Source organism: Plecotus auritus (assembly GCF_963455305.1).
Source record: "Plecotus auritus genome assembly, chromosome: 4".
Taxonomy (NCBI): domain Eukaryota; kingdom Metazoa; phylum Chordata; class Mammalia; order Chiroptera; family Vespertilionidae; genus Plecotus; species Plecotus auritus.
In genome coordinates, this window is record NC_137775.1 from 79,209,558 (window position 1) to 79,226,284 (window position 16,727).

The following is a 16,727-nucleotide window of genomic DNA, read 5'->3' on the forward strand; positions in this document are numbered from 1 at the left end:
TTGTTATCCATATCTTCATATTGGAAATTATTTTTATATGTTCATTGATATGACCCATGAGGGAACATATTTGCATAACAATGGGCTATAACACGAATGTATAAATGAATGAATGAAGAAATGTAGGAAATGATTATCATTCCTGTTGTTTATATCTGACCTTGAATTCAGTAGGATTGAGACACTGAAGGAAGCCATTTCTTTGTCAAGAGTCTCTCTTGGGGAGATATTAACCCACTCATTCATTCAGCTGATATTTATTAAACACCTACTGTGTTCCAGATGCAGAGGATAAAGCTTGGTATAAGACCAATTCTCTGTCCTCAGTTACCTTGAGATGGAATCAAAACAAAAGAGTAACAAAAAAATAATAAAATTTAGAAGAAGTGGGGTTAGGGGATGGGCATGATTGTGGGGGTTTCCATTTGGATGCGTTGTGCAAGAAGGACTCTCCGGAAGTGACACCTGAGACTTGAATGAGGAGAAGCAGGCAATCATGATATGGCCTGGAGCAGAGCTTTGGAAACAGAAGAAATAGCAGATGAGAGGAGAACACACTGGTGTGGATAGGAAGGTCCACCGGCCATACTGCGGGCAAGCAGAGTGAGAAGTGGGGAGTGGCAGGTGAGAGCCAGCTGTAGGCCAGAAAGCAATGGAGTGCTGGCACAGGAATGTTAAAGAACTTCTTGACTGCTCTGTAAATGGACTAAAAGGGGCAGAGCACAGAGCATCCTTTTATTGTCATAAGGCAGTGCCGCTATTCCAGGACTTCCCTGCATCTCCTAAATCCGCGGAGGTAACTGCCTATCTGTCTGAAAGTGAACTCCTCTCAGGTTTTCCGGCAGCTACTACCTTAGGTTAAAGGCAGGTACTACCTTAGGTTAAAGGCAGGTACATCAGTCAGTTTGCTGTTGGGCTGATTAGGGTGGCTCACCCAGGCGCCCCAGGGGCCCTTCTCACAGGCCCAGGGAGGAAGGGCTCCCAGCGCCGCCGCCTTGCTTAGTGCGTGTCCTTTCAACTTCTCAGTTGCCTTATCGTTCCCTCGTCCTGCTTCCTCCCAGGAGTACATTTTCTGGTCCTAGTCTGTTTCTATCAGGCTTCCACTAACAGTTCCCACTTGGAGATCCAGATCCAAAACCCACCCTCTGGCCTTCGCCCCGGAAAGGGGGCGGGTGGGGAGCGCGAACCTTATCTCCAGGGCTCCGCCTCCAGGGGGCTGAGAGCGAGTTCCCGAGCCGCGGCGCTCTGCACTGGCGCTGCCGGGACACGGGCTCCGGGCTCCGGGCGGCAAACCCGCTGCAGCCCAGCTTTTCTCCGTGCTGGGGCTTGTCACCGCCCGGGACACCCGGTACCCCTGGTGCAGAACGCAGCTGCCTGCGACCGCAACCCCGACCCTGGACGCCGCGCCAGGTAAGGTGGTACCGCTTTCTCCTCTCAACTGGCCAGAGTGACCATTCGGGGGCTTCAGAGCTGGCCTCTGGGGGCTGCATTTGGCATGTTGGGTGTTCTGAGGGTGCAGTTTTCTCCGGGCGCTGACATGCTCGGTGAACCGGGAGGTAGACTCCGCGCCCAGCTTGGAGGATGGGATGTCAGAGTTTGTCTTGCAAAGTGACTTGGGTGTTAATGAATATAGAGGTTCCCTGGGCATTGATTTCTGCCTCAGTGTTTGGCCTCTGAGAATAAATAACCTGCGGGGATTTACTTCCCTAAACTCATCTCTCTCTGCCTTTATCTCCTTGGAAGGGGCTGTTGCGTCCACACGTGGTGCGCCCAGGGAACGGGAAGCGGGGCTTGCAGGGCTGGGGGCTGCGTGGGGTGGACCGGCAGTTCTTCACGCTTGCTGCACAGTAGACTCACTGGGGGAGCTTAATAAAATTCCGTGCTTGAGCAGCATCGCAGTCCAATGAAATCAGAACATCTGGGAGCGGGACTTTGGGCATCCACATTTAGAAAACTGTTATCAGGTGATTCCCATGTGAAGTAGATTGGGAACCAGTGAGTTGGAGCAGTCTTTCTCAAAGTGTGGTCTCTGGCCCGCAGCTTCAGCATCACCTGAGAACTCTTAGAAATGCAAAATCTAGGGCGGACACTCGGAGCAGGGCCCAGCTCTCTGTTTTAGTGAGCCCTCAGGTGATGCTAGAGTTTGCGGACTTTGAGAGCTTGGGTTTGATCTGAGAGGGTAAGGGCAAACACCTGCAAAGCCCCCTCCCCAGTGGGATGGGGAGGAAACCGACCATTTTTGGAAAATCTAAGTTATACTGTGGACTTCGGAGGATCCCATAAAGGACAGATGCTTGCCATCATCTCGAGCAATTTTTACATAGTAGAATTAGCATATTTGCTTTAGGAGAGATTAGGAATTTTCTTTTTTTCCCCCCTAGAGTTGAAATGAAGCCAAAGAAGAAATATACATGAGAGTCTTCTAGCTGTAATCACACGAATCTTTGGCCCCCCGATGACATGATCCCAGATCAGTCATGTCATCAGCACACATTACAGGACTCAGATGCAGTCTCGTTTTAAAAAGCAATTGGAGGTTTCAGGGATTCGTGCCAATTCTCCAGAGTGAGAGGGAATTCAGCATTACAGGTCTCTGGAATGTCTGAAGTGGCGCCCGCCCCCCCCCCCCCCCTTTTAATAGAGACCTGAGATTTAAAAATTTTGGCTAAAAAAAAAATCCAGCTTTTTCTAAGTCATTAGTACAGAAATAAAAATGGCTTTGCAAATAAGCTTAAGTGGATTAGAAAATCTAACATTGGCTAAAAAAGCTATAATAGGCATGACTCCAGTCCCAGCACTTGTGCTGGGGTGAACACAGTGCTAACTGTACCAAGACTTTCTGTACAGAGAATGTTTACTTTCCAAGCTGCTGACTGTGCCAAGTTATGATTGAGGTATATGAATGTGTTAAGGGACAGGCACTAAGCTTGTGTTGAGAAAACTGGGGGAAATGGAGATAGTGGTTAGGAACAGGGGCCTTGGTCTGAGGCTCAAGCCACAGGTTCAACACCTGCTGGTCTGCTGCTCCATGCTCTTGGATGGTGGCATAAATTCTCCAAGCCTCACTTTCCCCATCAAAATGGGGACTGTAGTAGAATAATGCATACTTCAGAATTGTTGCCTGAGTTAAATGAAATAATTCTTCTAAAGTGTCTCACGGAATAAATTAAATATTCGTTACCTTAAAATATGCACATACCACACACAAACTGGAAGGAAAACAAAAACCTAATTCAAACACGTTGATATAAAACGTACAGATATTGATAACACGGTCAGGTTTTGTATTTATTTACATGCCAACATCACCCTTAGAATTTAAAGTTTTTGCTTTTTACCTGAATGCGAACACATGGACATCCTCAATTTATCTTCAGAATTTTATTGCGTGTTTTTTATAGAACTTTCTAGAAAAAAAATTAAAGTAGCCTAGTTTCAAATGAACAGCCTTGTTTTTATCTACACTTCCTGTCTATGGTGAAGGATTTCAGCATGTGGTGGAGTTTATAATCTATTTACATGCACCTTTAAATAGTCTTAAACTCATCCTATCCAGGGTATCATTCCTTATAAAAGAAAATTTATATAGGAAGAGGGCATCATAAGTGGCACACCGTGGCCTCCAAGAGAACCAGTTGGGAAGTACTGTCTGATGTTTCTTAGGTTCTTGAGAGAATAAAATGACACCTTTACCAGTTACATCAACATTTGTTCAAGACAATATAAGACAAAGCAAAATGAGGACACACAGCAAGGACAGGCCTAAATTGGCAAAAGGGTAGTTGAGGTCATTTAAAGGTCATTTTTCTTCTTAATTGCAGTAATTTCAAAATGCATCAGATCGTATATACTAAAAGCACTTTCTTCCACATTATTTGATTGGACCTGATCCAGATGATTCTCTGAGGATCAAATGGTTCTACTGGAAAAAAATTATTATATTAATTCCAAAAAGGATGCCAAATGAAAGTAGTATTGGTTATCCTTTAACTTCAGTGATAAAATGACTACTAGATTTCTAACTTGAGTACCTTCTTATGACTCATCTTGCACCTTTTTTAATTTATTGGGATGATACAGGTTAATAAAATTATATAGGTTTCAAGTGTACAATTCTATAATACATCATCTTTATATTGCATTGTGTGTTTACCACCCAAAGTCAAATCTCCTTCTGTCATATATTTGACCACCTTTACCCTTTACTATCTTCCCCCTCTCCTTTTCTAATGGTAACCACTATATTGTTGTCAGAATCCATGAATTTTTGTTCATCTTGTTTGTTCATTTGTTTGTTTTTTTTTCAGTTTTATATCTTACATATGAGTGAAATCATATGGTTCTTGACTTTTTCCATCTGACTTATTTCACTTAGTATGATATTCTGAAGATTCATCCATGTTGTCCTAAATGGCAGTATTTCATCTTTTCTTATGGCTGAGTAGTATTCAATTGTATGTGTATATACCACATCTTTATCTAATCACCAATTAAAGGATACTTCTGTTGTTTCTATGACTTGGCCACCATAAATAATGCTGCAATGATCACAGGGGTGCATAAATCTTTTTGTGAATAAAGGCTTTCATATTTTTCAGGTAGACACCCAGAAGAAGGGTTGCCGGCTCATATGGTAACTTATTCTTAATTTTTTGAGGAACTGCCATACTGTTTTTCCGTAGTGGCTATACAAGTTTACATTCCCACCATCAGTGAATGAAGTTTTCTGTTTATCCACAACCTCTCCAATACGTGTTATTACTTGTCTTGTTGATAATAGCCATTTTGACAGGTATGAGGTGGTATCTCATTGTAGTTTTGATTTGCATTTCAAATGCAAAAGGTTATACGCTGCCTATTACCAAACTTGCATGACTTCTAAAAGCCTAAACATAATCCAAGTTCCAGCATATAAACATTTTAGTGACTCCTCCGTTCAGGAAATCAGGTCTTTATTAGGATACTGTTGAATTACAATTTAATGTTATTAAATTGAATAGAATTAGAATTTAATGTTATTAAATTAAATGTAATTACATTTTAATGTAAGTAGGGTTTTTTGTTTGGCTCACTGTGTATGAAATGAATAGCTGTGGGGATGAAAAGGGAAGATCAGAGGCACATCTCTTGATGGGAAAAATGAAGGCTTGTGGAAGCAAATTCAGACTCTCAGTACTCAAATTAGTGTTCAGTAATTTAACTGAAGAGCTAAGAGAGTATGTGATGTTACAATTCAGTGACAGGATGTGGCCAATTAGGAACAATCAATATTGCAGTGCCCCGCAGTAGTTTTATAATTCTCCATAAGTCCTGGAGCAGAGATGATCATAAACAACTCTGTGTAATTGATTTGATTTACATAACCTGGCTCACTTAGAAAGGTTTTGATAAGAGTTACCTGGCATTCATTTGGGTTCATTTTGAAGACCTATTTGTTTTAAAGTGGATTGTTTTACTATTAAATCCAATCTTGAAAGTCTTGTGAGTAAACACATCACAGAAAATGGGCACATGTTTTAATTTTGTTATTTATTATCTTTAGATTACACTGTTCACGCAATAATAATTCTTTAGCTTGATTCATTATCATTCTTGTGAAAACAAGGTTGAGATGCTTATTTCTGGCGGGTGGTTTAATCTCACTCAAAGAGAATTAGCCATGGATGCTGAGCTTCTCATCTTTCTCCACCTCATGATTAAAGACACATTCTTTGCCCTAGTCCAGTGGTGGGCAAACTTTTTGACTCGAGGGCCACAATGGGTTCTTAAACTGGACCGGAGGGCCGGAACAAAAGCATGGATGGAGTGTTTGTGTGAACTAATATAAATTCAAAGTAAACATCATTACATAAAAGGGTACGGTCTTTTTTTTTATTATTATTTCAATAGTTTTATTCATTTCAAACATTTTAACAAGAAGAATGTAAACACTAATTATTATAATTTGAAACTTCAAAAAATGGAGGAATCATAGCACAATAACATACCTTATATTGAAGATGGCAAAGGCAAAATAAAATTGCCTAACAAAGGAAAGGTACAAAAGCCTTTCAAATTAAACTTAAATATAATAAAATAATTTAAAACTAAAACAAATAGAAAAGAACAAAATGTGTAAACAGTAAATTAAACATTTTCTTTAGTGCAACTTCCAAATTATGCCCGGGACGTAGATGTAGATGGCAGTGTAGACTGGGTTGAAAGGTTTTTGGTCTTTAAAAGATCAACTTCAGTGGGAACAGTGTTGTTGGTCTTCTTTTTAGCTAATGCTCTGATACTGTGCTCTCCAGGGGCGTGTCTCCCTACATCACCACGATAACGTGTCTACGCATTCCCAGAAGGATGCGTCCGTGGGCATTACATGGAGCCTCTGGAAGATTGAGAGGTTGTTCCTTCTACTGAATGGGCAGATATAAATCCGCCCACTCAGAAGAAGGAGCTGCGGCCGTGTTTCCCGACATTGCCATGTTAACACTGCTGCTGGTGAAGGAGCGGAGGGGAGAGCAAGAGAACCCTCCGCTCTTTCGGCTCCCACAGGCCAGATAGAAGAGCCGAACGGGCCGGATGCGGCCCGCGGGCCGTAGTTTGCCCAAGGCTGCCCTAATCCTTTAAAAAAAATCTTTATTGTTGAAAGTATTACATATGTTCCCCGTTTCCCCCATTGACCTCTTCTAGCCCGCTCCTGCACCCTAACTGGTTTGGTTCAGTGAATAGAGTGTTGGCTGTCAGACTAAAGGGTCATGGCTTAGATTCCAGTCAAGGGCACATACATCAGTTGCAGGCTTGTTCCCTGGCCCTGGCCGGGGCCTGCGCAGGAGCCAACCAATCACCATTTCTCTCTCACATCGATGTTTCTCTCTCTTTGTCTCTCCCCATCCCTTTCACTCTAAAAATCAATGGAAAATATCCTTGGGTGAGGACTAACAACAAAAAAGATATACACTCTTCAGCCAGACTGCCTAGCCTTGCCCCTGACTCTGGGACTTAGTAGTCGTTTGAACTTGGACAAGTTACATAACCTTTTTTTTTTGCTTCTGATTTCTAATTAGTAAAAATGGGGTCATAGTACCTACCTCAGAAGGATTGTTGAAAGGAGTGAGTTGACATATATGAATATTTTTTTAACAGTGTCTGGCTCATAGTAAATACTTAATAAGAATTTGCAATTCTTTTTTTAATATATATTTTTTATTGATTTCAGAGAGGAATGGAGAGGGAGAGAGAGAAACATCAAGGATGAGAGAGAATCATTGATTGGCTGCCTCCTGCATGCCCCCTAATGGGGATGGAGCCCATAACCTGGGCATGTGCTCTTGATGGGAATTGAACCCTGGATCCTTCAGTCTGCAGGCCGACACTCTATCCATTGAGCCAAACAGGCTAGGGCAGAATTTGCAATTCTTTTACTGTGGATATTAATGAACTAGAGGCCTAGTGCATGGATTCGTGCACCCTCTCACAATACAGATCCAGGACCCTCAGGGGATGTTGGACTGCCGATTTCAGCCTGATCCTCACAGGCCAGGCTGAGGGACTCCACCAGCACACAAATCCATGCACTAGGCCTCTAGTATGCATATAAGATCTTTGGTTAATCTCTCCCCACTTTCTCCCTCCCCCTTCCCTCTGAGATTCATCAGTCTGTTCCATGTTTCCATGCCTGTGTGTTGAGCATCTTCCCCCTGGTGGTCAGTGTGCATCATAGCTACCGGTCAAACGGTCGAACAGTTGCTTAGGCTTTCGTATATATAGATGATTTAAGCTGAAGCTCTCTTTTCTGTTTTTACCATGGAAAAGTGGGCCCTAAAAAAGAAGTAGCCACTTACATGATCTTCATTTGATGTTTTATTTTGTTTTTTTCTTCTGTTTTAGCTAGTGGGGGAATTTGTTTTCAGAATAGATGAAGTACTTCAAGTTTCTCAGAAAATAATACAACATTTTGAACATCTGTAAAAATTCCCAGATATGGATGCCATTGGCCAGAGACCACACTTTGAGTCACTGCTTTAAGTCAATGGTTCTCAAACTTGACTGCACTTTGGAATCACTTGAAAACAGTTGTTTAGAATGCTGATGCTCAACCTGATTAAAAAATTTTAATTCGTTTGGTTAATTTATTGTGGAAAGGAATAATGTAATTGTGTCCTTTATAAAGAGAGGCCTATTAACTACATCCTTGGGATTCCCATGTACTCATAAACTTTTTAGAACAGTTAGGGAGATTAGATTTTTATATAATATAAATGAGGAAACAGGCTTGGAGGCATCATTCTTGACTAAGGGCTCATGGTGGCCCTGGATAGCAGCTCAGGTTTCCTGTCTTCTACTCGACATTTTTTTCATTCAACTACCTTGCCTTCTGAAAAATCAGATCATGTTACAAGAGGCACGTAATCCAGGAGAGAGTGTTTTTGGAATACTGTAGGTCTTCTTGTCCTATTTAACCCAGTTTGATTTCAGGGTTATTTATTCCAAAGATTTCCTTAATGAAAAACCACTGAAAACAAAATGTGCACAATGACAAGAAATTAATCTGTAGGTATCTGTTGTGAAAAGGATAATCTTTTCCACTAGTTTATCTTTTCCAAGGATTTAATTTAGTCCCCCCACCACCCTTTATTTTTTTTTTGACATTTTGGTTTTCACTAATGAAAAAACTCAGAAGATATGGTTGAAGATTTCAGGAAACATTGACAGTTTTCTCAAGTCCAAGTTTGGTGACCTTCTGGGAATGCTGCCAGTGGCTTGTGGTAGAGTCAGTGTTTAGTTTTTGTTTTGACTTGTCTTGTTTTGATCTAGGTCAATTTAGCCATGATTGCAGTGTTTCGTTACCCCTTAACTATTTGTTTTTACAGTGCCTGGTGTTAAGAACAAAAGATTAAGGACCAAGAAAATGCCATTTTTAAAATTTAAAGTAAAAAGACATTCTAGCCCTAACCAGTTTGGCTCAGTGGATAGAGCGTTGGCCTGTGGACTGAAAGGTCCCAGGTTCGATTCTGGTCAAGGGCATGTACCTTGGTTGTGGGCACATCCCCAGTAGGAGGTGTGCAGGAGGCAGCTAATCAATGTTTCTCTCTCATCGATGTTTCTAACTCTCTATCCCTCTCCCTTCCTCTCTGTAAAAAAGCAATAAAATACATTTTAAAAAAAGACATTCTAATGAAGTTTGAACTTTATAGAAAGTTTGTTCCACTAAAAATATTCTTTGGAAATTGTTTTTTAATTTTTTAAAAATTGTGTAACAGGGGTAAATAAAAACAAACATTCAGAAAATAATGTATTATATTTTTATGGTGACTTTTCAAATCTATAGGAGGCTCAATGATTGAAGCAACTTATTGAAATATATACCTTTAAAAATTCTGAAACTTTTGTACATGAATTTTGTTATTTTATTGCGAAGAGAGAGTTTGATTCCACCTCATGGGGTTTGTGTAGGTATGTGTTTTCCAGTAGTAGCCTGAATAAATAGAGCATTAAAGATAAAACAGGGAGAAATATTTTTTGTAAGGGCTCAGCCATTCATCAGGTAGTGATTAAGTGCCTACCAAATGCCTAGCTATCCTCAGAGGATTTAGAGAAGTTGCTAACTTCAGTTTAGTTAGTCTATTAATAGCCAATTGGAAATTTCTTTTAAATGGAAAATTCCCTTCAATTTATTATATAAAAATAACATTTTATAAATATCTTTAAGTGAAAAAACGTATATGACAAAAAGTTTTCATTTAAATTTAGAAAAATCTATAAGCATAGCATGATGTGTCACTTTGTTTCTTTTCAAACCACGTTTTTGTTTGTTAATCCTCACCTGAGGATATTTTTTCCATTGCTTTTCAGAGAGAGTAGATAGGAGGTAGGGAAGAGAGAGAGAGAGAGAGAGTGGATGAGAGAACGAGAGAGAATGATGTGAGAAAGACACTTAGACTGGTTGCTTCCCGCACATACCCTGACCAGGGGTGGAAAATGAACCCGAAACCATGGTAAGTGCCCTTGACTGGGAATCAAACCCTGGGCCCTTAGGTGCACAGGCTAATGCTCTAACCACTGAGCACACCATCCAGGGCTCAAACCACTTTTGATTTTCACTTGACATAATGCCATGTGTCATTCTGTAGAAAGGGTTTGAAGGTGCTTTGAAGGTATATCTTAGCAAGAAGTGGAGAGGTTATCTCAGAGAGGCACCATTGAGAAGGTAAACATCCTAGGTCCTGAGAATGTAGAAACTCGCCCTTCTCTTTCAGCAGTCCGCCTTTTCATAATTTTACAGTGCCTTTACTTTTCTCATCCTGATCAAATCGGTAGTCACCTAGCACCTCTGGATTAAGGTTTGAAATGAGAGTGAAATAAAAGCTGTGGGGAGCAGGGATAACATGGTAACTGTCTTAACCAGAATGGTACAGGCAGAATCTCTTCTTGGGTCCCATTGGAATGAGGAGGGAGCAGGGATGAAAACACCCGGTGGGATTCAGAGTTCTTGATGGCAAGCAGAGGCACATGGAGCCTATTATGAATTCCTGTATATTTAGTGAAAGCAAACATGTGAATGTGTAGTGAGTAATACAGTCCAAGTTACATGTCATTTCTCTACCCCCATTTAAATAATAGTACTAATATTTATATGCTAACTACTAGATAAATAGATGCTCTCATTATTTCTAAGAACGATCTGAATCAGAAAATGGAGAACCTGGTTTCTCATCCCAGCCTGCCACCAACTTACTGAAAAGTTGGTAGCTTAGAAAAGCCTATGGTAAGGGAGAGGTGGGCAGGTGTGATTGTAAAGTCTTCTTTCATTTTGCTGTTTGCATTTTTTTTCTTTTTCTTGGTCAGAAGCACCCTTTGAGACCATCATGGACCATGTAAAGTATTGCAGCTAAGAGCATCCGTACAGTTTAAGTCACTGTGGGGTAGCATCCTTTGGGAAGTCAATCTACTGAGAAATGAAGAATGCATTCCTAGAATGCCTGTTTACATGCTTTTTGAATGTGCACTGAAGATGGTTGTTACTGTGCATGAGGAATAATGAAATAACAGAAAATTTTATTTCCAGAAAATTTTACTGATGGCTAAACAAATTTTTCTTTAGCCTCCATGTGAGAATCTATACTAATAAAAGGGTAATAATGCTAATTAGACCGGGAGACCTTCCGGACGACCTTCTGGACGTCCTTCCGGACAAAGCTGTGGCTGCGAAGGACAAGACGAGCCGCCAAGGCTGGGAGGGCCCATCGCAGAGCCCCAGTTGGGTGGACAGGGCATCCCTCTGCACAGCATTGATCACAGGGCCCTGGCAGGGTGAGCAGGGCAGGCAGGGCCTCCCTATGGGTGGCGATTGATTGCAGAGCGCAGGCCTGGTGGGCAGGGCCTCCCTGTGGGCGGGGATTAATGGTGGAGTGCAGGCCGGGAAGGAAACACCTGCCTCTGCTCTGCCATTGATCCCGAGCCCCAGCAGTGTTAGCAGGGCCTCCATGTGGGCGGGGATCAATGGTGAAGCCCAGGCTAGGTGAGGAGGGCCTCCCTGTGGGCGGCAATGAATGGCAGAACCCAGGCCAGGTGGGAAGGGCCTCCCTCTGTGGGGCGGGCCTCCCTCTGTGGGGCATTGATCTGGGGGCCCGGTGATCCATCGCTCCACAGAGAGAGGCCCAGGCCACTGGCCAGCGACACTGGCAGGTGGGTGGGGCCTGCCAGCTATCTCCCCACAGAGGGAGGCCCAGGCCAGCCAAGTGATGGCACCCTATGTCTTTTGCCTGCAGGAGGCAACCGGTGGTGGAGTGGGGGTGGTGCCGCAGAGATGGCAAGCAGTGGCAGCCTTGGGGGTGTGGTCAGCTTCTGGCAGCTTTGGGAAGGAAAGCCCTGATAGGCCCCTCCCCCCCCAGCCCTACCCCAATCCCTCCCCCCCCCCATTCCTGACCCTGACAGTAGGGAGGAGGGAGTTTGATTCCAACCATCCCTTCCCAGGCCTTCGTTGACAACAGAATATGTCTGAAGACCAATTATTGTCACAATGTACCTCTGAAGCCAAAATAAGCCTGTTATAAAGAAAGGGCAAATAGCAATATTAAAATATTTCCTCTAATTAATTCCCCTTTAATGTGCACAAATTTCATGCACCGGGCCACTAGTCTATAATAATAAAAGCATAATATGCTAATTAGACCATATGTCCTTTCAGACGTCCTTCCTTCTGGACAAAGCTGCAGCAGGCGGGGGCCAGGGCTAAGGCCCTTGTACGAATTTTGTGCATTAGGCCTCTAGTCTATATATATATATATATATATATATATATATGAAATGTTAATATGCTAAGTGTCCATCCGACTATGACGCGCACTGACCACCGAGGGGCATATGCTCAACACAGGAGCTGCCATGACGTGCACTGGCCATTTATAGAGAAACGGCACCGTGGACCTGGCACCCAAAAAAGCAGCACTTGGCTTCCCCCAAGTGGGACACAGGCCCCGCCACCACCCCAGAGCGACAGCCCACCAAATCACAGCCGACGCTGCCAAGACACCGTGGTGCATAATGCGGCCCACAGCCCAGCCCAGCCATGACTGTGGGTGCCAGGTAGCAATGCCCAGCTTCATCTCCTTAGCGACTAGCCTCCCTGCAGTTCCTTCAGCCCAGGAACATGACTTGCTTTATAGCCAGGTGCAAATATTTTACACTTTAACCAAATGTCTGTGAAGTGTTTTCCCGTGCCTCGTCTCATTTGATCTTCACAGAAGTCCTGGAGTAGGTAGATAGGAGACTCGGCAGAATCCTATTTTCTTTACATTAGCTGGAAAACAGAGATTTAGAAAGCTTAGAAACTTGACCCAACTGAAGAGAAGGAGGAAATGGTGGACCTTGAAAATGATTTCAGGTTTTCTCACCGTGCAGAATATAGTCAAACACTGCTGCAGTTAAATATTTTACCCTTTGTTCTCCCTGGGTGATCTACAATAATAATCTGCTTTGTGTTGATATTTACTGCTGAGTTGCTGACAATTACTTGAAAGAGAAGTTGGGGTGCTTCACTGGGCTGGAAGAAGTTTAGCTAAATCAGAAAGCAGGTCTAATTAAGCAAGTTTATTCTGTATCTATAAAAAGCTAAGTCAATTCTTTGTCCTAAAAATGAGCATGTTCATAAATTAAATGAAGAAATTTTGGATATACTCGATGGAGATTTTCACACCTACTTGAGTGATAATTCCATCGATTCAATGGATGATGCTGAAAAGGAAAATTTTCCCATCAAATTTCTTAATAGTATTACTCCCTCGGGAATGCCATGTCATAAATTAAAATTGAAAGTGGGTGCAATCATCATGCTACTGAGAAATCTTAATAGTAAATGGTGTCTTTGTAATGGTACTAGATTTATTATCACAAGATTGCAACCCAACATAATTGAGGCTGAAATATTAACAGGATCTGAGGAAGAAGAGGTTGTTCTGATTCCAGAATTGATTTGTCCCTTTTTGACACTGGCCTCCCATTTAAATTAATTCGAAGATAGTTTCCCATGATGACAGCATTTGCCATGACTATTAATAAATCACAAGGACAAACTCTAGACCAGCCGTGGGCAAACTACGGCCGCGGGCCGCATCCGGCCCGTTCGGCTCTTCTATCCGGCCTGTGGGAGCCGAAAGAGCGGAGGGTTCTCTTGCTCTCCCCTCCGCTCCTTCACCAGCAGCAGTGTTAACATGGCAACGTCAGGAAACACTGCCGCAGCTCCTTCTTCTGAGTGGGCGGATTTATATCCGCCCATTCAGTAGAAGGAACAACCTCTCAATCTTCCAGAGGCTCCTTGTAATGCCCGCAGACGCGTCCCCCAACATCACCCTGGGAATGCGTAGACACGTTATCGTGGTGATGTAGGGAGACACGCCCCTGGAGAGCACAGTATCAGAGCATTAGCTAAAAAGAAGACCAACAACACTGTTCCCACTGAAGTTGATCTTTTAAAGACCAAAAACCTTTCAACCCAGTCTACACTGCCATCTACATCTACGTCCCGGGCATAATTTGGAAGTTGCACTAAAGAAAATGTTTAATTTACTGTTTACACATTTTGTTCTTTTCTATTTGTTTTAGTTTTAAATTATTTTATTATATTTAAGTTTAATTTGAAAGGTTTTTGTACCTTTCCTTTGTTAGGCAATTTTATTTTGCCTTTGCCATCTTCAATATAAGGTATGTTATTGTGCTATGATTCCTCCATTTTTTGAAGTTTCAAATTATAATAATTAGTGTTTACATTCTTCTTGTTAAAATGTTTGAAATGAATAAAACTATTGAAATAATAAAAAAAAAAGACCGTACCCTTTTATGTAATGATGTTTACTTTGAATTTATATTAGTTCACACAAACACTCCATCCATGCTTTTGTTCCGGCCCTCCGGTCCAGTTTAAGAACCCATTGTGGCCCTCGAGTCAAAAAGTTTGCCCACCCCTGCTCTAGACAGAGTAGGAATATTCCTACCTGAACCTGTTTTCAGACATGGTCAGTTATATGTTGCTTTCTCTCGAGTTCGAAGAGCGTGTGATGTTAAAGTTAAAGTTGTAAATACTTCACTACAAGGGAAATTAGTCAAACACCCTGAAAGTGTTTTTACTCTTAATGTGGTATGCAGGGAGATATTAGAATAAGTTTAATCAATTTATCAGTCATTGTTTGTATCAATGTTGTTTTTATATCATGTTTTTGTTGTTTTCATATCATGTCTTTGTTGTTATATCATGTTGTTATTGTTTATTTATTAATCAATTTATATATTATTTTCATGTACATTTTACTAATTTTCTTTCACCTATGATATTTTTTATAGAGAAAGGGTGAATAGCGATATTAAAATATTTCTTCTAATTAATTTCCTTTCAATGTACATGAATCTGTGCACCGGGCCACTAGTTATATAAATAATGTTCATTGGTCTTTTCAACACTTGAAATTTTTTTTGTGTGTGATTCTGAATTATGTATGGACTTTGTGAGGGAAATCATGTTTATATGAATAATCAAATGATATTTTAAAGCTCTAAATTACATGTTTCTCAAAATGTTAACAGTTGTGTTTGGGTGGCAGAATGATAAATATTTTCTTCTTGCTTTTGTTTATTTTTGTTTGTTTGTTTGTTCTTAATCCTCACCCAAGGATATTTTTCCATTGACTTTTAGAGAGAGTGGAAGAAAGAGGGAAAGACAGAGAGAAATATCGATGTGAGAGAAACACATTGATTGGTTGCCTCCTGCACGCACCCTGATCAGGGCCCTGGCTAGGGAGGAGCCTGCAACCAAGGTATGTGCCCTCAACCAGAATCGAACACGGGACCCTTTGGTCTGTAGGCTGATGCTCTATCCACTGAGCCAAACTGGTTAGGGCTATTTTTTTTAATATGCATGTATTACTCCTTCAATACAAAATGAATGCATAACTACATGCTTTGTAGACAGAAACATTTGAAATTACAATTTTGAATTCCCATACAAATGAGAGATAATGATGTAATAATGTAATTAATTTATGTTCCTGTAATTCATAAAGCACATATTGTGCCAGATGTGCTTTTTAAATATCAGACACACTAAGTACAGATAGTACTATCTGGCTAAAATTACATGAGAAAAAAATTTTAAGAGCAGAAAAATCAGTTTATTACCTCTTGTGAATGCCAAAAGAATATTATGTACTCTACTGTAAACATTGAGGCCATATAAGATAATAACTAAAATCATGGGTGTTGTGCAGTTGTGGCCCTGACAATTAGCATCTATGTGACCTTGTGCATGGCATTGAACCTTTTAAAGCTTAATATGCCCATCTGTTAACTGAGGACCATAGGACCTATTTCATAGTGTGGTCAGGAAGGTTAAATGGGATAATGCAAATAAACACGAGGAGCATAGAGCCTGGCCGATAAAAGTACTCAAATTAGCTTAAATTTGTTTTTTATCACAAGTACAATATTCTATTTCCAAGTTTTCCCTATGGATGTCAGGGTTGGTTGTCATACCACAACCCTATTCCATTGCTGCTTAGGGTAGAATGTCTTGAGGAGGTTCTTGTGGTTGTTCCTATGTTAATTGTCTCATTACCTCTATTATTATTTGTGGCTGTGGTTAGATCTATGTTCTCCTAACTTCAACATATATTATATACTTCAGTAAGTTTTTACAAAGTATTTAGACTAAGCATGTTTTCCACTCAGCCCAAAACAAAACAAGTCAAAAAGCCATGATGAAATGAATCGAACTGACAGATATCTGAAGCCTGGAAAAAAGCATGAATTTTTAAAAATATGTTTTTATTGATTCAGAGTGAGGGAGAGGGATAGAGAGAGAGAAACATCAATGATGAAAGAGAGGCATTGATTGGATGCCTGCTGCATGCCCCATATTGGGGATCAAGCCCACAACCTGGGCATGTGCCCTGACCAGGAATCAGTGACCTCCTTGTTTATGGGTCCATGCTCAACCACTGAGCCATGACAGCTGGGCTGAATATTTTTGATCTCCAACTCCTTCTAAATGATTTAATTAAATGAATGTCTGGACAGTTATCAATATAAGATACTTAGGGTCACTTGTGCATTTGTGTTTTTATAACTGCGGCTATAAGTATTTTTAATTTTTAGGTGGTAACTTCAGATTTGTCATTTTTGGCCAGACCTGTTACATTATTAAGTGCTAAGCCTGAGTCATGCAATTTTAAGTGTTTCTACATCATCTTGGATAT

At 41.2% G+C, this 16,727-nt stretch overlaps 1 protein-coding gene across 1 annotated transcript in view; it reads left to right on the forward strand.

Annotated features, from left to right (window-relative positions):
• The first annotated feature begins 1,273 nt into the window (after positions 1 to 1,273).
• The window catches only part of COL21A1 (collagen type XXI alpha 1 chain), a 181,204-nt gene continuing 165,750 nt past the window's right edge, over positions 1,274 to 16,727 (forward strand). Inside the window, exon 1 of the mRNA XM_080664705.1 lies at positions 1,274 to 1,410. The gene's annotated coding sequence lies outside the window, so the exon portion shown is untranslated. The remainder of the gene's footprint in view (positions 1,411 to 16,727) is intronic.